The sequence below is a fragment of the Tamandua tetradactyla genome, chromosome 18, assembly GCF_023851605.1.
Source record: "Tamandua tetradactyla isolate mTamTet1 chromosome 18, mTamTet1.pri, whole genome shotgun sequence".
Classification (NCBI taxonomy): Eukaryota; Metazoa; Chordata; class Mammalia; order Pilosa; family Myrmecophagidae; genus Tamandua; species Tamandua tetradactyla.
Genome location: NC_135344.1, coordinates 28,588,742 through 28,612,261, shown reverse-complemented (window position 1 = coordinate 28,612,261; position 23,520 = coordinate 28,588,742). Strand labels below are relative to the sequence as shown.

At 39.0% G+C, this 23,520-nt stretch overlaps 1 long non-coding RNA gene across 1 annotated transcript; it reads right to left on the bottom strand.

The window, feature by feature from the left end:
* Positions 1-1,383: 1,383 nt before the first annotated feature.
* Positions 1,384-21,876, bottom strand: LOC143662721 (uncharacterized). The gene is made up of 3 exons (XR_013165568.1): positions 21,832-21,876; positions 4,406-4,462; positions 1,384-1,428 (listed from the first exon to the last, which is right to left on the bottom strand). It is a non-coding gene; the product is annotated as an uncharacterized LOC143662721 (long non-coding RNA).
* Positions 21,877-23,520: the final 1,644 nt, after the last annotated feature.

Genomic DNA, 23,520 nt, shown 5'->3' with positions numbered 1-23,520 from the left:
TTTAATTTTTTTTTTTTTTTTTACAAACATCTGTGTCTGCAAATCTGCTGTTTCTAACCATCTAAGTGATATAAAACAATATTTGCGCTTAAGTGTCATATTTCATTGAACGTGTTTTTAAGGTTCTTCCATGCTGCAGCATGTCTCCTAACTTCAATCTTTCTTATTGCAGAATGATATTCAACTGTGTTGCATGTACCACATTTTGTTTATCCATTCATTGGTTGATGGACACTTGAGTTGTTTCCACCTCCTGGCTATTGTGAATAATGCTGCTTTAAGCATTGGGGTACACATACCTATTTGAGACCATGTTTTTTAGTTTTTTGGGGAACGTACCTAGAAGTGGAATTGCCAGGTCATATGGTAATTCTACATTTAGCCTTTTGAAGAACCACTACATTACTTTCCATAGCAGCTGCACTATTTACATTGCCACCAACAATGCACTAGAGTTTCAATTTCTCTGCATCTTCTCCATGCCTTCTTTTCTATTTTGTAATAATCACCATCCTTGTGGATGTGAACTGGTTTCTCATTGTGGCTTTGACTGCATTTCCCTAATTCCTAATGATGGCGAGACTCTTTTATAAACTTATTGCCCATTCTTATATTTTCTATAGAAAAATGTCTATTCAAGCCCTTTGCCTATTTTCTACTTGGGTTATTAGTCTCTTTGTTACTACAATCTAAAAGTTCTTTAGATATTCTGGATATTAAACCCTTATCTTTTATATGGTTTCCAACTATTTTCTCCCATTCTATAGGCTGTCTTTGCACTTTCTTGGTAATTTCCTTCAAGGCACAAAAGGTTTTAATTTTGATGAAATCAAATTTATCTATTGTTTCTTTTTGTTGCTCAAGCTTTTGGTGTCAAATCTAAGAATCTATTGCCAAATCCTAACTTGTTGGCTTGAAACTGTTATGTACCCCAGAAAAGCCACGTACTTTTAATCCACTCTTACAGGGGGCAGACTTCTTGTTTGCTGGGTGGAACCTTTTGATTAGGTGGTTCCCATGGATATGTGACCCCATCCATTAAAGGTGGGCCTTAATCCACATACTGGAGTCCTTTAAGAGAGAGACATTTTGGAGAAAACACAGACACTTGGAGTCAGAAATACCTGGGGAGATGCTAGGCAAGGACCCACCAAAACTGAAGGTCCCACAACCTGGAGAGAGTGGACAGAACCTAAGAGATGAAATCTAGAGTTTCTCTGGAGAAACTAAGAGCACTCATGGATACTTAGAGAAATGCTCTAGAGACACTACAAAAAGACCTACCGGACAGAGAGAAAGCCACTGAAATCATAAGCTGTGGGCAACGAACCTGGAGCAAGGAGCAGCAGACTCCAGCCATGTGCCTTCCCAGCTGACAGAGGTGGTCCAGATACCAGTGGCTACCTCCAGGTATCATCCTGTTGATGTCTTAAATTTGGACATTTTCATAGCTTTAGAACTGTAAATTTATAACATACTAAATCCCCTTTATAAAAGCCAATCCATTTCTGGTTAATTGCCTTTTGGGAGCTTTACCAAACCAAAACACTAAGATATGAAGATGTGCCCCAATGTTATCTTCTAAGAGTTTTATAATTTTAGCTCTTATATTTAGGCCCTGTTCCATCTTGAGTTGATTTCTATATATGATGTAAGGTGGAATCTACATTCATTCTTTTGCATGTGGATATCCAGTTTTCCCAGTATCATTAAAGAGACCATTCTTTTTTCTCTCCATGTACTTAGCACACTTTTTGAAAAGCAATTGACCATAGATGCATGGGTCTATTTCTAGACTTTCAATTCTGATCCATCAGTTTGTTTATCATTGTGCTAGAATCACACTGTTTTGATTTCTGTAGCTTTGTAGCACAATTTAAAATCGGTAAGTGTTAGCCCTTTGATGTTATTCTTGTTTTTCAAAACTGTTAAAGCTCTCTGGGGCCCAGTGAACTTCCATATACATGTGAGGAGTTTTCCATTTCTGCTTTTGCTGCTCACATTTTGAAAAGGATTGCATTGAATTTGTATATTGGTTTGAATAATATTAACATTTTAACAATATTAACTGTTTCCAACCACAAACATGGGCTGTCTTGCCATTATTTAGTCTTTAACTTGTGTCAGTAGTGCTTTACAGTTTTCATTGCTCATGTCTTTTGTATCTTTGGTTAAATTAATTCCCAGATATTTTATTTTTTTAGATGCTATTGTAAATGGAGCTATTTTCTTAATTTCCTCTTTGGACTGTCCATTTCTAGTGTATAGAAAGCCAACTGGCTTTTGTTTATTGATCCTATAACATGTTGTGGACATTTTTTAAAACATATATGAAATAAATACTGTGACAAACATGATTATGTAATTATTTTATGTAATCCTGAAAATATCCTGTTATGTAGGAATTATTTCTCCTGTATTTTCAATGAGGATAAAGGCTCAGAGGTTGAACTCAAGTTCAAATACCTAGTGAGTCTCAATCAGGTTTTAAAATTCAGATCTAGTAACCCTAAATCCATTGCTTTTTGCCCAAACTAAAGGTGCCTCAAAGGTTACTTGGTTTCTGCAACAAGATTTCCCAATAATCCCCTGATCTGCCATTTGTAAGTCTATACCAATTAATTCTGTCGTCTTTGAAAAGTCACTCTAATCCACTATGCTTCAATTTACTCAACTTTAATAAAGAAAAGAAAATTATACCTATCTGGCCTACTTCCCAAGTTGCTTTAAGAACACAATCAGGTACAGCAGCCTAAGCATATTGATTAAGACTATAGACTCTCAAGTCAGGCTTCCTGGATTTAATTCCACATGCAAGACTTTTTAACCATTCAGCTTCAAACAAGTTATTTAATATCTCAACTTCAGTTTCTTCATCTGAAAGGTGAGAATAATAACGTTTCCTACCTTGTAGAATAGCTATAAAGATTAAATGAGATAATATCATCTCATTATATAATTATATAATATAATAATATTATCTATCTCTATCTATATATCTATCAGCACTGGAATAGAATAAGGCTTTATGCAAGTATGGGATTATAACTGCTGATTATTCTAAGCCAATCTGATAGGACAAGGTTGACCATACTGATGGTGGTTTGAAACAGTTCCATACCCCAGTGTTTCAGTTTGTTAATGCTGCTGGAAATACAATATACCAGAAGTGGGTTGGGTGTTTTTTAAAGGGAATTTATTAAGTTACAAGTTTACAGTTCTACATCCATAAGAATGTTTAAGCTAAGACATCCGGGGAAAGAAACCTTGACTCAATAAATGTCAGTGGGTCCAGAACACCTCTATCAGCTGGGAAAGCATGTGGCTGGCATCTGCTGGTCCTTTGGCTTCTGGTTTCAAACAGCTTTCCCAGGGGGCATTTTCTTTCAGCTTCTCCAAACATCTCTATGTTGGCTCTGAAGAAACCGTCTAGCTTCTGTCAGCTCTCTCAGGTCATTGCATCTCCTGGGGCTTCTGCATTTCTAAACATCAGTGTCTGTATTACATGAGTTTTCTCCAAAATGTTTCCCCTTTTAAAAACAAACTTGTCAAGACCCTTGTACAAATCAATAAGACACACCCACAACTGGGTGTGTCATAGTTCCATGGGGATAATCTAATCAAAGGGCACTCCCATAATTAAGTGGGTCAATCTCTATGGAAAAAAATCTAATCAAAGGTTTCCACCCTACAATATTGAATCAGGATTAAAGGACATGGATTTTCTGGGGTGCACAATACTTTCAAACCAGCACACCCAGAAAAGCCATGTTCTTTTAATCCATTCTTGTGGTGCAGACCCATTGTGGATGGGACCTTTTGATTATGTTGCTTCCATGGAGATGTGAACCACCCACCCAACTCAAGGTGCGTCTTAAACCTTTACTAGAGTCCTTTATGAGAAGACACAGAGCATTCAGTGATCAGAGACATTTGGAGCTGGAGAAAGAAAATGCCTCAGGAAAAGCCAAGAGAGAATAAAAATGCCCCAGGAAAAGCCAGAAGAACCCACAGGAGCTGAGAGAGCCATTGTAAAACCAACCCAAGAGAGATGGGCCAGCAGACATCACCGTGTGCCTCCCCATGTGACAGAGGAAACCTGGACACCATCGGCCTTCCTTCAGTGGTGGTATCCTCTTGCTGATGCCATAGTTTGGACATTTTTATGGCTTTAGAACTATACATTTGTAACCTAACAAATGTCCTTTGAAAAAACCAACCCATTTTTGGTATGTTGCATTCTGGCAGCATTAGCAAAATGGAACAGTATCCTAAAATTTAACTTGTTTCATTTATCTTTTAATAAATCATTCTAAACATTTCAAGTGTTTTTGAGTATTGAGACTCAAGTACTTAAGAAGCTGGTATATGTCAGAATTCCTACAGATATAGACACCACACTCACAGTGATGGTGGAGCACCAGAGCCTTGCTCAGGATGGAAGTCTTTATCCCCCCTCCTCCTGAAAGACAAGACAGGCAGTGGTGTTACCAGACCCAAGAGACCTGGAGCGACCCAACAAAGGTACAGCCATGAGGATAGTGGTACCCCACAGCCAATAATGCCCCAACTTCTCATCTCTTTCAGATAACTCCACATGCAAATGGAAACAAAGACAAGGAAGTCCAGTGATACAGTCCACGGAGGGGTCAGGCTGCCTGAAAAGTACAGGGTAGAGGAGGCAGGAGAAAAGATTTGATGCAGCAGATGGAGAATAACCAATGGATAGTCCTAAATGAGGACTAAATATACAATCTATTCAGTAAATATACCAACCACCCTCAGAATAATGGTTAATCCCAACCATATTGACTGAAACAGGAGAAGCTATAATTCAAATCTTGACTTGACTACTTACTACCCAAGTGTCCTTGACAAGTTTACTTATAATTTCTGGTACATTTTCTTCATCTGTAAAACTGGAGTAATGCTAAAAATACCCCTTATTGCTGTTTTGAGAATATTTGAAAGGAATTTAGAGCAGTGAAGGTCACTTAGCACTATATACATTTTACCTAGTATTATTATATTATCTCTTGTCCTAGGGTGGGATTATACATATTTTTGGAGGTCTGTGTCATGTATACTCTATGGGTAATAGGAAAAGGACATGCCCATAATTTTTACATGCCATATTCACAAGCAAAGCACATTGGCCTTAATTATACTATGGTAGCAGATATACTTAATATGTGTAAAAACAACTTTAATGTCAATTCACCATCAAAAATTTATACTAGATAACTGCCGTATTTATTGGGTTTCTTGGACTTCATCCTGAGTTTACTAGATTAAAGAGGAAAGGGCCAGTGTACACAAACATTGTATCTATACATATGCCCCCCTCAGGAAATCCACCAAATACATGAGCACACACATCCCTTGCCATTTTTCCTTTTGGAGCAATGAACATGACATTTCTCAAATGGGCTTTGACTTGCTATTTTCCTCTTCTTCAGACCAAAATTGCTTTATTACAATTTTTGCACATGGTGTTGAAGTTCCTATCAGCAGCCCCAGATGGAATTTGAAGCTGGTAAGCAACAGCAAAGGAGAAAGGTCCCTAGTAGTCAGCCCAATGGCGTCATCATGAGCAGGCCAGACACCAAACAAGTGAAAGTCCAGCAATAGTCCCCTCGTGGTATCCTGGATCCCAAAATATTTGCACATATTAGGCAGGGTGTTGGGAGAAAGGGAAGGTGGTTCTTCTAGGTGGGAGAGATAAAACAAAAGAATAATTAGAGCAAAAAGGAGTATGAAAGACCTCCTCAGACAGACAACACGAGAGGATCAAAGAGTAAGATATTCGTCAACAGAGGCACTAAGTGTACTTCAAAAGTACCAGACTTAAATCACACTAAGGACCTTAGGACATCAAAGCACCAAATTTCATTTTCTCCAACAAGAGAAAATATATTTTCTCAGATATACAAATCAACCCTATCCAAGATAAATCATGCTTACTGCACATACAGCCACAAAACTTTTATCAGCCTATTCACACCACTCTTCCCTCCCAGATGGCTAGCATTTTACCAAAGAGTGCTCATTTTAATTAACCTTCACTTTATAATCCAGAGCCTAATTTAGTTTTAGGTGGTTTTTTTTGTTTTTTTTTGTTTGTTGTCCCTGGCATCAGATAGCTGCTATCCAGCAGTGGCAATGAACTTCGAAGGCTTGAGTTTACTTTGATTTGTATTATAGATATCTCAAACTTACAACACTCTTAAACTTTTTAGAAGTTATATATAATTATCATCCTGTTGAATTCTCACAAATACCATGAAAGAGAACTAGAACAGATTTTGGTTTGTTAAAACTTGCCCGCAAAAAAAAAAAAAATGGAGGCTGAGAAAGTTCTCGCAAAACTCAGAAAAATCATTAGGACTCTTCATGGTACACAAAATGTTAAGAGAACATGAATAAAAAATTTAACCTAAATACTACAAACGTGAAGGAGTTCCTTAGTTCTTCAAGAAGGGTGAAACTGAACACAAGAACGCATTAAAGCACTGAGATTTTCTTATTGGGTAAGACTTATCCTTTCCGTGGAAATAGCCCGTCAATTCAAACCTGCCACAAATTCTTCTAACAATGATGATCCATGTGAACACTTGTTAACAGAATGGTGAGGGACCCTGATGGAGATGTTTTCCTGCCTCACAAATTAGAACAGCAAATTAGAACAGAACCTCGATTAACAAATGCAATTCACTGCTAAGAACAAAACCAGATGATTCTCCAGAGTGTTGTTAAAAGGAGGCCCGTGCTTAATGGAGACTCCTGGGATCCAAAAAGGCTGAAATGGTTTCCCAGCCTTTGCTGCTGAGAAATGAAACGGGAGTGGGTGTGAGGAGATGACTTTCAGGGGCAATTAAGCATTGCAGAAGGCAAGTAACCTGAACAGGAGGAGGACTTCCAGGGTAGGTAGGGAGCTCCCGGACTCAGTCCTTCTACCAAACAACTATTAAACAGGTAGGAACTAACTGAAACAACTATTTTGAAAGCCTAGAGACCAGAGGAGCACAGTACATCTAGCAAAGAGCAGTAGGAAGAGGCTGATAAATTATGGTAAAGAACTGTAAATTGCTCTCTCCATGTGGTAGCCACCAGTGCCCATCCCCCACTGTCACAACAGGCTGCCATGGTGTCGAGTACCTGGCAGCTGCAGCTGACAGCAAGGGACATAAAAATCCTCACCCCAAGAAGAGGGGTGTGCACTGGCAATCACTGGCCACAGCTTTTGATCAGTAAACTTGGATCCCTGGGTCCTGGCTCTAAGGGCAACTATTGTTTGAATCTTCCCTGGACAAAAGCAGTGGCAGCCACTATTTCAACCCTACTCCAGACAAAAAGTAGCACCCATTGTTTCAACTCTTCCCAGACAGAGGTGGAAGTGGTGGAGATTTAAAGATGCAGGGTTTCCGCAGGGCTACAGAGAAAAGTCAGTTTGGCGGTTCCTCAGGAAGCTAAATATAGAATTGCCACATGATCCAGCAATACCATTGCTAGGTATCTACTCAGAGGACATGAGACCAAGGACACAAACAGACATTTGCTCGCCAGTGTTTATAGCAGCATTATTTACAACTGCCAAGAGATGGAAACAGCCAAAATGTCCATCAACAGACAAGTGGCTAAACAAGCTGTGGAATATACATACGATGGAATATTATGCAGCTGTAAGACAGAATAAAGTTATGAAGTATGTAACAACATGGATGAACCTTGAGGACATTATGCTGAGTGAGATTAGTCAGAAACAAAAGGACAAATACTATATGGTCTCACTGATATGAACTAACATAAATGAATGAACTTGAAGAATTTCGGTTAAGAACAGAAAGCATCAGGAGATAGAAATAGGGTAGATATTGGGTAATTGGAACAGAAAGGATACAGATTGTACAATATGACTGATTGTAAAAACTCAGAAATGGGTAGAACAATATTACCTAATTGTAGTACAATAATGTTAGCACACTGAATGAAGCTGAATGTGAGAATGGTAGAGGGAGGAGAACTGGGGGCACAAATGAAATCAGAAGGAAAGATAGACAATAAAGACTGAGATAGTATAATCTAAGAATGCCTAGAGTGTACAATGATAGTGACTAAATGTACAAATTAAAAAACGTTTTTGCTTGAGGAAGAACAAAGGAAAGTCAATATTGCAGGGTGTTGAAAATAGATGGTAATTCATATTTTAAAACTTTAACTTATGTATGAGACTAAAGCAAAAAATGTTTATTGGGTACAAAATTTATAGTTTGACTAGTGCACTTCCTAATATAACTTATGTGGACAGTTAAACTGTACACCATAAGTACATGGAACCTTGAGTAGGGCATGAGATTTTGTAGGTTTGTCCAGAGTGATGCCCCAATAAATCCCAGAGTGATTTGAACAGTGAATAAAAAAGTATTTGCAAAAGAATGGCAAGAAAGGGGAAAAATTAAACGGAAAAAAAAAAAAAGAAATAAAGTCAGCTGGAGGGCTGCATTGGCTGGGCAGGCCAGGAAAGCTCAGCTTTAGAAAACCACAGCAGAGTTTTTTGGCACCCTTTCTGACACCTCGACAGCCGGTCTGTGCCCTCTTCATAGGTCCCAGGTCCTATTTAGGTTATCTCCATGGAAATGTGACTCACCCAGTAATGGGTATTAACCTTGGATTAGGGGGAGCTGTGACTCCACCCATTCCTGGTGGGTCTAGATTAGTTTACTGGAATCCTTTAAAAGAGGAAACATTTTGGAGAAAATGAGAAAGCAAGACAGCTACAAGAATCACAAGAGCCCATGTAGCCAGAGAACTTTGGAGATGAAGAGGGAAATTGTCCCTGGGGGAGCTTCATGAAACAAGAAGCCTGGAAAGAAAGCAAGCAGACATCCCTGTTCACTATATGCCTTTCCAGTTGAGAGAGGAAAAACCCTGAACTTCATCAGCCTTTCTTGAGTGAAAGTAACCTCTTGTTGGTGCCTTAATTTGGACATTTTTTTTATAGACTTGCTTTAACTGGGACATTTTCACTGCCTTAGAGCTGTAAACTTGCAACTTAATAAATTCCCCCTCTTTAAAAGCTGTTCTGTTTCTGGTATGTTGCATTCCGATAGCTAGCAAACTAGAACGCAGGGTAACTTCAAAATAAATGAACAGGCAAAAGCCCAGAGGGTTGAATTTCATTCACCTTGGGCAGAGAGGGTTGAACCTCAAGAAAATCTCTTTCTTTTCACCAGCTGATTACAAAAACAGGAAACAGACATCCTAGGGAGTAAATCCCAGAGTTAGCATTTCAAAATATTGAAATGTACACTGTGCAACAAAGGAGTACAATAGAAACAAAGAAACAGGAAATGATGGCCCATACAAAAAGAAGAGGATAAAAATAAAGGAAAAAAAAAAAACAGAGAAAACAGGAACATACCAAACAAAGCTTTTTAAAAAATGATCTTAAAAACGCTCATGGGGATGAAGGAAAATATGAAGAAAGAACTAAGGGATATTAGGAAAACAATGAATGAACAATAGGAGAATCTAATCAAGGAGACAGAAATTGTTAAAAGGAACCAAACAGAACTACTGGTTTGATGACTGCAATAACTGAAATGAAAAATGCCCAGGAGAGTTTTAAGAGCAGAATGGAGCTGGAAGAAGAAAGAATCAGTGAACTTGAAAACAAGATACTTGAAATGAGTCAGGCTGATGAGCAGAAGGAAAAAAGAAATATTAAACATGAAAATAGTCTAAGACAGCTATGGGGCACCATCAAGCACAGCAACATACATGTTTACAGGAGAAGGAGAAGAAAGAGAGAAAAAGAAAGGAATATTTAAGGAAATTTTGACAAAGAACTTCCCAAACATAGCAAAAGATGTTAAAAGACACATCAAAAAAGCTCAGAGAACACCAAACAGGATAAACATGAAGAAAACTATACCCTTGTCATATATTTATTACATTATTAAATGCAAGCAACAAGGATAGAGTTCTGAAAGCTGCAAGAGAAAAAACAACATGTTATATGCAAAGGAATCCCCAAAAGATTAGGTACCGCTCTCTCACCAAAAGTCATAAAGGCATGAAGGCAATGGGATGAAATACTTAAAATGTGCTGAAGGAAAACAACTGCCAGCCATGAATTTTATATCTAGCGAAACTCTCTTTCAAAAACAACAGAAAGATTAAGACATACTCAGATCAATAAAGCTGAGGGAATCCATCACTACTAGATCTACAAGAATAGTCTCCTCAACAAATGGTGATAGGAAAACTTGTCTTCTATTTGCCAAGAAAAAAAAAAAAGAGGACCTCTACCTCATACCATATACAAAAATCTACTCAAAATGGATCAAAGACCTATATAAAATAGAACTATTTTATATAGAAAATATAAGGAGGAATCTTCAGGACCTTGTGTTCAGCAATGGGTTCTAAGACGTTATGCCCAAAGTACAAGCAATGATAGAAAGAATGGATAAATAGGCCTCACCAAATTAAAAGCTCTTGGTCTTCAAAGGACTTTATCATGAAAGTAAAATGACAACCCACACAATGGGTTGTCACATATCTGACAAAGGATTAATCACATTAATTAACAGCACAGAAATATATTGAATGTGATTAAAGGGGGAAGTGTTGGATTGTATATATGGTAATAGAATGAAATTTTTTAAAATATCCATGGAACCGTATTGCACAGTGAAACCTAGGTTAAACCATGAACTTTAACAGTACAATTATAAAAATCTGCTCTCATCAACTGCAGCAGATGTCCCACACCAATAAAGTGTTAGTGGTGGGGTGGTGTATGGGAGTCCTGTATTTTATACATGATTATTCTGTAAATCTACAACTTCTCTAAAATGGGGGGGGGGGGGGCGCGGAGAAAGAAGGCAGATGGTCTTTTGAATACCTCCTAACCCCCATCTTACAAGATTGGGAGATGGTCTCCTAAATAACCCCACCACTAATTTAGGGCTGATGGTTACTAGGAAGATGGTGAGGCCAGAAAAGGGAGTGCCAAGGGGGGTGTCTTCAGTCCCACCCTTTTTTGTAAAAAGGCAAATACCTTGCTGTGGATGAAGTGGTCACTGTTGAAATGGCTGAAGCTGTCTGGTTGACACTTCTCAAAGGATCACTTACTGGCAAGTCGGGCCACATAATTTATGAGTCCAGCAAAAATGAAAATGCTGGGCCCTGGTCAGGATGGGAAATCAATCTCCCCTTTCCATAAGCCCACGGTCTTGATTTTGAGAAGGGGCCAGCCCCAAGGTGTTGCAACTTTTGTGCCAGAATGTACTTTGTACTTGGATTGGGAGAGGGCAAGTGGCATCTGCTGAGCTGCCCACCAAGGGTACTGCGGTGCTGCCAGCCCCACACAGGGAAATATACTCCCTTATTCATCTCCCAAACATCATGGGGCACATGTCCAAACTAATTCTCCCATGCCTGTGCCCAAGTCATACCCCACACAAACCAGCTGCTATCCAAGCAGAGGACTTTCGCACTTGCAGGACAAATATGCAGATGGGAAGCCAGGCAGGCATGGGGGACCAGGAGAGGGCAGCAAAGAACTTGTTCCAAGGGGGCACCACGGGGGCTGTGAGAAGCAGCTGGACAGGGGCCAAGGCTTTAAGACCCTGGGACATGCTCCACTGTCCCATTAGATTTCGCTTACAAAATACAAATTCAAAGACAAAGTTATTTAAATTTTCAATATGATAGCCAGATAGCATTAAATACAGAAAGCAGGGTCTTCTGAGCACAGGCATTGTAAACTGCTTCGGTTATATATCCCTGAAAACCACATTTCCTGCTGAGGAACCCAACAGCAATGGGCTGCAAGGTGGGTTGCCCACAGTGGGTACCAGGAGGTAGGAAGAAAGAGGTTAAGCTCCAGTCGGATCTCTAACGCCAGGGGATTTCACAAGGGGAAGTTGCCTTGAGGACCCTCAAGAACCAAAGGATGTCAGCCCTGAGAGAATCACCATGTGCATGCCTCCTCCTCAGAGGGAACTGATTCATGGGCAGAGAGCTAAGAAGGAGCCACAAATAACAAAAAATGGGGAGTGATAATGCCGTAACCAATATGAAATTGTTCACATAGTGGATGGGTAGTTACAAACCCCATGTTGAGGACAGACAATTCTCCCCCAGCAGTTATATAATGCGACTCTTTTCCTTCCAGCATCTCAACACCCAGAGGGAATAGGGGTGGTGAGAGAACACCCACCACAAACACCCCCAGTTACCAGGGTCAGAAATCCGAGTCTCTGCTGAGTTTGGGAGGAAAATGGGGGAAAGTCAGGAAGCCCTGAAATAAAAATGTGCTTGAGGTTTTAAAATGAACAGGAAACATTTTAAGAACTGAAATGGCAGGAAAATTAAGGAATCAACCCAAAATATCAATTGAGGGAAGCAGTTTCCAAGCAGGAAAGAAAAGTTCATTGACATGATCTAATATTGGAAAAATAAAGTCGTTTCATGCTTATATCTGACAAGTCAAAACTGCTGAATCAAAATTGTTACTCACAACCTCAGTGATTGCTCAACAAAATGAAACAGAAATTGTGCCCTTACTTTAGACAGTTTTACAAAAGCGGTTTCCCTGCATATAAATCACTGCTTCTCTCCATGAGTCTTCAGGACATGCTCCCACCACGTGACTTCCTTGCCTAAAATAGATGGCCAGTGTCTCATAGGATATGAATACTTAATGTGCAAATGATTTCCAGTTACCAATTTTTGTAGCACCCTTAGAAGTTTCCTAATTATGTGGTTAAATTAATTCTAAGGCAAGCTGTGCCCTCTTTCAGAGTATGATTCAATTAGATATTCTTACTAGGCTCACTGAGAAAGGTAGATTATAGACAAACCAACTTTCAAGTAGATTGGTTCCTGGAAGACTATCTCTCTAAATAACATCAAGGTTATACTTTGGCAAGAGCACACTATTTTCACTGCTTAACCCATCAGTTCAGTCAAATAAACTATGAATCTGCCTAATATATGGTATGTACCTGCTGTCATGACAAATTGACTGGATAAAGAATTGTTTCTGCATCATGTAAACAAAGTTGAAGGTCATCCCTTTTATTTTCAGTCTAGGGAAAATACAAATCCTTCAGCCTCGTCTGAAATTCATTTTTGCCCTTCTCAAAGCCATTTTGTGCTAGAACTTCAACCTGATCAATATTTTGGAAGCATGCAAACCAGGAGTCAGCAAACTATGGACCATGTTTTTGTAAATAAACTTTTATTGAAACACGGTTATGCCCATTTATTACATATTGTTTATGGTTGCTTTTTGGACTACAACAGAAGAGTTTGGGTAATTACAACAGAGACCACCTGATCTTACTCTCTGACCCTTTGCAGGAAAAGTTTGCTGACCCCTACTGTAAACCCATCACTGGCAGCAGGCCAGTCTCAGAGCTTCCATAGCCTATATCACATAGTGTTTTAGTTACTTCTGAACCACTTTTTGTTTCAGCTTCAATTCACAACATCCAATCATCTACCTTAATTGATGGAAGCATCACTATAGAGTAATGAAACTCATAATCATTGTTTTACAATCACACTACACTACATTTCCCAGAGATGTGCACTTGTAGATTCTACTGATTCTGTGATTTTGGAAAACTCACCTACATTCCCTGTTCCTCGGTTCCCAAATAAAGAGATTGGTTGGACTGGATAATATCTAAGGTCACATCTCGTTTCCATATAATAGGACTTTTATGATCCAAAAAAGAAAGTTTCAATTAAAGAAAATGTATTTTTACTGACAGCCACAAGAATTTCTTTGAAACCCCACTATTTTTGTAGTAGGCAATGGGCTGCTTAGACACCTCCATTCCATGCATCCTCCTCCCTAACAGAGCCCTGGTTGATGTCTTCCCTTCCCTCATAACGGCCCTGTGCTTTAAGAGAGTCTGGTCCATAGCACATTACCAGTTAGCAGTTTACAATATAACACAAATTAAGCCAATGTGATGTACCAGGAAGTCAGGAGTAGTGGAGGAGGAAGAAGGCACTTCTAGGAAAAGTTTTCTTAACTTTAAGGAGGAGACAAAGTCTTCTATTTTTAGCCATTGTCATGACTAGATGTGTTGCTAGAACTTCCACTGCCATCTTGCTTTCAGCTTGAGGATGAAGCCAACCCAAAAGAAGGGCAATGCAAGAGAATAACAGTCAAGCAGAGCTTTCTCTGAATTACACCTAAAGCCCATCCTACCTCTGGACTTTCTGTAATTAGAGAAAATACATTTTCCTATTGTTTAGTCTAATTTGTTTCATTGCTGCTAAATATCAACAAAAGCCTCCAGCTAATAAACTGATGGAATATGGAACTGAACTAAAAGCAGCTTTGGTGAGGTTAAGGATTACTAGAATTTGGGATAAACTATTTCCAAAAATAGTAACAACTAGACAGCAACACTCTGCTTCCCTAAAATAAATTTCTCTCCCATTACTACAGGACTACTGCTATCTAGTGGCTACTGAGTGATTAACTTGAACATTTTAGTCAAGAACACTTTGGAAGTATTCTTATAATGCAACAGAAACAAAAATATTTTGAAAAAACAAAGAAAAATTATCAGTAACTATTTTAACATGGCAAACGTATATAACTGATATCCCTTAATAAATGGTAAACCATACATTCTCTTATATTTATTTCCTCAGTACTAAAGAAATACAATCAGGTAGTATTTCTTAGCTCATTTCTTAGAGGGAGAGAAAGGAAAAGACAGATGGTCAAACATGTGACTATGAAACAATGGGGTCTATGAAGTTATTCAAAGTCAAAGCTAAACATCTTAGAACCAAAGAATCACACTGTCTGGGAGGGAATCTGAGGGATTCCTATCCAATCTCTTCTTTAGCTATAAGAGATTGTTCCACTTCCTCTACTTACATATGTCCCATTAAATGGAGCTATTATTCAAAAATAAAAGTATCAAGTATCAGTGAGGATGTAACCTACATTATTGGTGGGAATTTAAAATGGTGCAGCCACTGTGGAAGACAGTTGGGCAGTTCCTTCAGAAGCATAGAATTACCATATGACCTGGCAACCCCACTTCTAGGTATATTCCCAAAAGAATTTAAAGCAGAGACTCAAACAGATATTTCCACACCCATGTTCATGGCAGAACTGTTCACAATAGCCAAAAGTTAAAAGTGTCCATCAATAGACAAATGGAAGAAAAATGTGGTATAAACATGTCCCGGTTTGAAACATGCACCCCAGAAAAGCCTTGTTCTTTAATCCTCATTCAGTATTGCTGTGTGAGATATTTTTGATTATATTGTTTTCATGGTGGTGTTACCCACCCAATTGTGGGTGGGGCCTTTTGATTAGATGGTTTCCATGGAGATGTATCCCCATCCATTCAAGGTGGATCACTTACTGGAATCATTTAAGAGGGAGCCATTTTGGAAAATGCTTCAGAGCTGACACAGGCAGAGATGGTTAGAGATGAAGAAAGAAAATAACCCCAGGGAAGCTGTTTGAAATGAGAAATCAAAGATCCCAGCAGATACCAGCCACATGCCTCCCAGCTGGCAGAGGTATTCCAGACCCATTGGCCTTTCTTGAGTCAAGGTATCTTTACCTGGATGCCTTAATTTGGACATATTTATAGCCTTATAACTGTAAGCTTGCAACAGAATAAATTCCCTTTTTAAAAGCCATTCCATTTCTGTTATATTGCAGTCCAGCAGCTTTCACAAACCAAACAATACATACAATGGAATATTATTCAGCTGTAAAAAAGGAGTGAAGTTCTAATACCTGCTACAATATGAGTGAATCCTGAATATATGTTGAGTGAAACAAGGCAGGCACAAAAGGACAAATAGTATATGATCTTGTACTAAATAATTAGAATTTTCAAATTTATAGAGTCAGAAATTAGAATGTTGTTTACCAAGGACAGGGGTGGGAGTGAGGAATGGGAAATCAATGCTCATTTGGTATAGAGTTTCTCTTTGGGGTAACTGAAAAGTTTTGGAAATGGACGGTGTTGACGGAGCACAACACTGTGACTGTAATTAACACCAATGAATTGTATACATGAAAGTGGTAAAAATGAGAAACTTTATGTTGTAGACATGTTACAAAAAATAGAAAGGTACAAAGCAAAGAGTGAACCCATAATGTAAACTATGAACTTTGGTTAATAACATAATTTTAATAATATTGTTTCAGCAGTTGTAAAAAATGTACCACACTAATGTAAAATGTTAATAGTTGGTAAAACTGTGTGTGTGAGAGGGTGGTATATGGGAACTCCGTACCTTGATTTTTTTCTTTAAACTTGTAACTGCTCTAAAAAATAAATAAAAGAGCTTGTCTTCTCAAAGCAAAACACACCACTGCTGAATACCATAACTTCAGAATGTTCTCTCTTTTTAAATGTCCAACAAATCTTAAGTGAAGACCTGCCCCACTCTCTCAATTATCCCAGTGCAACTAATCCATCATTTTAATTAAAACTGAGCAGAAGCGTAGTTGGGACAAACACAAGGACATTACGTGTACATTTAACCATTCCACTGAATAGATCCAATTCATAGAATATAACCATAAGGCAACTTTATTTTTATCTTCCTCTATTCCTTTAAATTATTCTTTGGACTGCTTATCCCCCTGCCCTAGATAAAAACACAAAGAAGTTTTCACCATGAATTCTCTAGAGAAAAAGTCCAACTGTCACTTTAAGTCACAAAACACTGTTTTGATTTAGTAATAAAAATGATTGGTCCCATATCATACGCAAAACTTAGCTTTGATATAAATAGAAGCATCTCACCTCTTTATCTGTGTCTGCTGCAGATGGAAAGCAGGGCCTCCGGTATGGTAAGCTGCTTCTTTTTTTTCCAGACTTGGCCTCTACTGCCCTCCCACAACCTGCTAATCACTATTTCCTGTACCTCCAGAGTGAGAGTGTGGTGAAAAGAAAGGAGGGGACCAGAGGAGTTCCTACTTACCTAGTACTATCAAGATCTCAAATTGACACTAACGCAGCTCGTGGAGTGCCTATTAACTCTACAAGTGGTCCCCTTAGACTTGAGAGGAGGAAAAAAAAAAAAAGGAGGAAGCACACCCCATGGCTCTCCCATAGATTTTATTTTCACTTGTTCTCCCAAGGAATCAATTTAGCAGCTAGTCTCTATCCATAGCCTCCCCTCAAAATCATCCCCAAATATCTCATCCTTATCCTTTTCTTATACCCTCTAAATGAGAAAGGTCATAAGGAGCTATGATGACTTCTACTGTCTCCTTTGAAAATATTGCTTCTATTCTAGTCTTATCTAAACCCTCCATGCTGACATCCTACCATATAGTCATCAACCACCAGGTGTATTCTGGTTTCAGAAATACTAAAATGTGAAAAAATGATTTGTATTAGAATCAACAGGATTTGGTGCTTGGAATTTTCAGGCAAATTGGCTACAACTCTAGAAATGTTTCTAAACCTTGGTGAGCTTATTACCTCATAAGTGTTCTAGCAGAGTATAATTTTCCAAGCTCCAATTCTCATCAAGCTGATTTAGGAAATGAACTTATCTCTCCAGAGCCATTTCTGAATTAAAATTAATGTTCCAAGTCCCTTTGACCCACACCTAATAACTCATACACACAAAAGAGAGCTCTATGCTATAGAAATATTTCCACACTTGGAATTTAAAATAGCATTACCTCAACATTTCCAACTACAAAAAACTTACCATGAGGGATAAAAAAAAAAAGACTAATTGGATGCTTATCCTGAAACAATATTTTGGCTGATTTAAAAATCACCGAGACTCATTACTTTTACCCTTGTCCTAAAATGTCACAGGAGGTGCCAACACAACAGACAGAAATCCTTGGGGAAAATGGAAAATCACTGATATTATGCAAAGAAAGATTTACAGGTGTAATGAAAAAACATAAATTTAGCAAAGGAAAGATTAAAGCATTGTAGGTCTGAAGTCCAGTTAGCATTAAACTCTGAGCTCAACTATATACAAATGCATTGAAATTCTTGACTCTAGAGCTTCAAGGACATTAAGTTAGCAATAACTGAACAAAACACCAGTTTCACGTCCTAACCAAAGCAGAAAAATACTGATCAACACACCCACCCACCCTGTGAACAGCATTACACAGGCACAGTGCAACAGGAAATTAAGAATCCATATAGTCCTGTCTTATTGGGTAAGAAAGCCAAGCTCATTTTGTGAAACTCCCTGGGTTCAAATTTCCACTCAGCCGCTTATTAGCTCCAAAACCTTTAATGAGATTCTTAATCCTCCTGTCTTTCCATCTATAAAATGGCAATAGAAATAGCACCTAATTAATAGAGAGGCTGTGAAAATTCAAGGGAATAATGTAGCTAAAATACTAAGTACAGTGCTAGGCATAAAGTAACTTTTAAATTAGTATTATTTTTCTATGTATCATAGACATCAGCAGATATCTGGAAGAAATTTAGAACTGAATTACCTGTGGTTTTCACTCAGATGTCACTTGTTCTTGCATAAATGAATACTGCTAGAACAATCTCAAGTTAACAGGTTGCTAACCTACAGCAGCAGTTCTTAAACTTGAGTGTACATCAGAATCACCTGGAGTACTTGTTAAATCACAGATGGCTGAGCCCCACCCCCAGAGTTTCTGATTCAGTAAGTCAGGAATTTGCCATCTCTAACAATTTTCCAGCTGCTGCTGCTATTGCTGCTGCTTCTGGAATCACTTGTAGGTCTTTGCCACCCCAGCCCGCCACTTCCGCCATCTTCCTTTTCAGAGCTTCACTTCTGACATTCCTTCTCACCCCACGGACTAACCATGGGTGCTTCTGTCACTCTGTTCACACGATGGCTGAGAATAACTGCGTAGCCCCAAAGAACTGCCCGTCACAAGCCCAGCCACCTTCAGAATCCACCTTATGTAACCCCTCAGTCCAGGGAAGTGAGACTCCATGTTCCATTAGGGAGGACCCATTCCTACTAGGTCCTGTGCTGGTTGTGCAGTCGCCCTTAGAATGTAGAGGGCCCCCACATGCCTGGGATCCGACTAAGAGAACAAAGCCCCTATTTAACTTCCTTCTACCTGGGTCTCTGGCACCTTACCCCACCTGCAGAATCTCTACTGAAATCAGTCAATGGATTGTCAGAACCTGACTTCTGACATAATTCCTACCAAAGCTACTCCCAGATGCTTTCATTTACAAGGAAGAAATAATGACTTATTACACACAGTCTCACACACACACACACACACACACACGCATGCGCACGTGCACACAAGATGTAATGAATAAAACTTTTTATTAAATGATATGTGATTGGAGATATGACTTTCAGGTAATATTAAGAACTAACTTCCTCACCCCCACAGGACATCCCCTCCCACCCCATGATTTGGGGTCTGACAAATATATATATAGCATTACTTCTCAACTACTCATGCCTCTACAATGTAACTTGTCCTAAAATAAATTCTTTAATACGGTGAAATCAGAGTAACAGCTCATTTCAATATTTTACCAATCCTAACCTCAGACTGAACACAATAAACTTTAAACAATGAAGGAAATATTTCAGTTACTGAACACAAGTGGATTCTCCATGGAAAACATCACTGAAATTGCCAATTTCAATTTCTCTGGCAAGCCTTATAAAAGCTTACCATAACCAATACTGGATGCACTGAGGAACTAGATTTGACACCCCTAATCCTAGAACTGAATTCTACCCCAGGTGTCTCTATATGTCTAACCCAGAACTCTGATTATCTATCTCCCAGTGAGAGTCTTGGAGCTCAGTACATTTGACTCTGCAATCCATATCTTTTGCTCAAATCAAACCTTTTGATGTTGGGCATTGAAATCCACCTCAGTTTGTCCTGAGTTTGCCATCCTCTACTGGATTCCCTGTCTGCTGTGAGCTCTTCCAATGTGATCATCAGTGTTACCCGAGTCTCTCATTAATTACAACTTGGACCCCTCCCTTCAGTAAGAGTTCTTATAATTCCAAAGACAAGGTTGGATCATGACAAACACATGTATAAACCTAAGGCTACACATATTCCTCCAGGTATCAGTTTCATGAAATAATAGCAAGCAGAAATTTCTCCACCCTCCTATCCCATCAGTTTTGGGAGTCTTTGAAATATAGGACACTTGCCAGTACACCAAAGGATTCCATCAACAGGTTTTAAAGCATGAGCAAATATTTAATCAGGATACACACACACACACATTCATACATACACATATATTCTGCAAAACGTCCTTAAGCCCCATGCCATGGAATTTCAGACCTCACATTCATTTTACATAGCAGCCCTGATCTTTTCTTCTGTTGGAAGCTCCCTCCCCAGTCAGATGGTTTGGGGTCACTATCCTGTTCTTCCCCATCCTCCCTCATTTTATTTATGTTTCTGTTTACAAATTGGAGTGGGGTCTTCCAGGGGTAGAGACATCACTCTCCAGTTTCTGCTGTGTCATCAACAGTGTTTTGGGGTGTTTTTGCCCAAGCCCCTCTAAAGAATCGGATTCAACCTTCCGCTCTTACCCCCCACCAGGGACCACACTGTGAAGTGATAACTGCCTTGAATTCTCCTTGATGTTTTATATATTAAATTTATTTGCAGCTTTCCCCAGAAAAGAATTTACTGTCTAAAATTGATTAATCAACAAATAAGAAATAAGTATACTCATTAAAGTTATAATAGTAATCAGTATAAGAACAAAACAAAATCTATTCACAGTTACCTCTAGGGAATTTTATTTGAGGAATGAAAAATGTGAGAATTTTTTTTCATTTTATACCTTTCTGCATGCTCATTTTTTATATGCACATATTAATAATTGTAAGAAACAAGTATACAATGTGTAAACAACATCCTCATCAATAAGAAATTAGCTAAATAAATATATTTATGCAATGGAACATTGTGCAGATACAAAAAGGGAAAAGATAAACCAATATATAGTGATAGAGGAAGAATATTGGAATGCATTAGTTGAAAAAAATCAGTTCTCGAACAAGTACATTCTGATTCAACATAAGTAAAAATTATACAGACCCACACTTGTGTATGCACAGAAATTCCTGGGAAATAAGAAATAGGCTAAGTTATTTGAATTTGAACAAATGGGGAGGGAACTTTCACTTTTCATTTTTTGTTTCTGTATAGTTTGATTTCATACGGTAAGCATATATTATCTTTACAATTTAAAAGCTAAGATCTTTTAAATAAATGTACACATATATGTGTGTGTAAATATTTAGGATCCAGAAACTACAAAGCAATGATCTTAAATAGAAGCTTGAGATAGAAAGAATCTTAAGGGGCCCTAATTCAAGAGAATTAGAGCCTTGATCAGAATCACCTTTCTGGGAAAAGCCAGTGCCAAGTTCAGCACAGGCTTCCTGGGTTAGGAGAAGAATAATGAAAACTTCCCGAGTTCTTCTAACAAATAACCTATAACTATTATAGGTTCCTATTCATGCATCACATAAATTTTGGGGGGTTAGGGGAGCATGGTCTGGGAATCGAACTCAGGTCTCCTGCATAGAAGATGAGCATGAACCACACATGCACCCTCAAATAATTTTTAATACAAAAAATAGGCAGAGAAAAAGTAAATGTTCCTCCATCCATTTTACAGATGAGGAAACCAATGTCCAAGAAGGACAAGAGATCCCACCCAAAGGCAGCTCATCCCTGGTCAACACATGTCCCACTAATGCATTATAAATTAAACCTCCTTAAAAAGCAGAACATTATCCTACTCTCCCCTTTCCTTAAAAAAAAAATTGTTAACGAACCTTGAAGGACAGTTTTCCACACAAGGCACTGGAATTAGAAAAGAGAGTTCTTTATAGGTTGTCAGGCAGGAGGAAGAGAAGGCGGCTTATTAAGCCTTGATTTGCTCACACACTATCTCACTATAACAGCCCTGTGCCACTAACTTTGTCAAAGCCAGCAATGTGTCATCTGGAAGAGTCTTGATTAAACAATAAATAAGGCTAGGCTCCTGTCATACTCAGAACTCACCATGTTACCTTGCAACTAGGCTTCAAAGATAGTCTGCCCTTGGGTCCCACAGCAAACAAAAAGTGGTCCCTGCTGCTTAGCAGAGTCATTTAGGGGCTTATATCTATCAATCAGGCCTTCCTCTGAAGGAAAGAATACTTCAGTTTCTCATTTTCCTGGCAGTCGGGTTAAGGTGGGGGTGCACGACCCTTGGGCAAGGTGCCATGAGCACTGTCTCACGTGAAAGTCGCACAGGGCAGCTGGGCGTCAGGCGCACCATCTGAGATGTCACACTAGTGGCAGCAAGAGGCAGTTTTCATCCCAGGTAAATTTTCTACATATATTTTCCCACTTTTAATAAAGACAACCGGTTGTGTTTTCATATTATCTGTCCTCATGGGGGGATTGCCTAATAACTCTCTCATCCCCATAGTCATTATAATTTTTAAACCAAATGCCAGGCTGACAAACCAGAGAGTATTTAAGGGAATAAGTGGGGAAAAAATGATGAACTGGACCTCCGGCACCTGTGGCCCTGGTACCGTGGGCAGCAGGGACAGGGGAGGAGGCAACAGAGGGCAAGAGAAAGGCAAGACAGGGTAAGCAAGAGGGTCCCTGATTGCCCCGTGTGGGTGGGTGGGCTTGTCTTCCTCAATGCACTGCCATCCGGAAGTTCATGACTCACCTTGCTCTGAGCTTTTCCAAGAAGGCTCCCTCCCCATCTGCAATTTCCACAGCTCTCTAGCAAGCCTGAGACTGTACCACATACCACAGAGTCCATCTGCATCTACTCACAGCCACCAAATTGCAGAGCTGGGAGGCCAGCACCCTTCAAAAGAAATACAAGGGAAGCCACACATATGACTTTAAATTTTCTAATTAGTCGCATTTGAAAAAGAAAGAAACAGGTGAAATTGGTTCTAATAATGTATTCTACTCAACATAATATAGCCAAGATGTTATTGCTTCAACATGTAATTGATATTTTAAAATTTTTTAATGGGATCTTATATGTATTTTTGTCAGCCTATGTCTTCAAAATTCATGTGTAGTTTAAATTTCCAGCACATCTTGATTAAGACTAGCCACCTTTCAAGGGCTTAGCAGTCATACATGGCTAGTGGTGGCCATTTAGGACAGTGCAGATTTAGAGCTCATCCAGGTCAGAGGCTTGCAGACTTTTCCTTAAAAGAGCAGAAGCCTACAAAGCTCCATGCAAGTCTCCAATGTATAAAAGATAAAAAGGAGATGGCTTCTGTCGTGGTGGGGGTCTGAAGACCTCTACATCTGCTCCCCCCCCCCCCCCAGGGCCTCATCTCCCTATCTGACCCACAGACTTCATTCAACACACATCACAGCTCCATGGCACAGTTTGAAAGTCTCCACTCTCATTTAATCCCCTTATATTAAAAATGACAGGGCTGAAGCAATATGCCTGGCTGGGGAGGACGGAAACTGTAGGCATCTTGTCCCTCGGACAA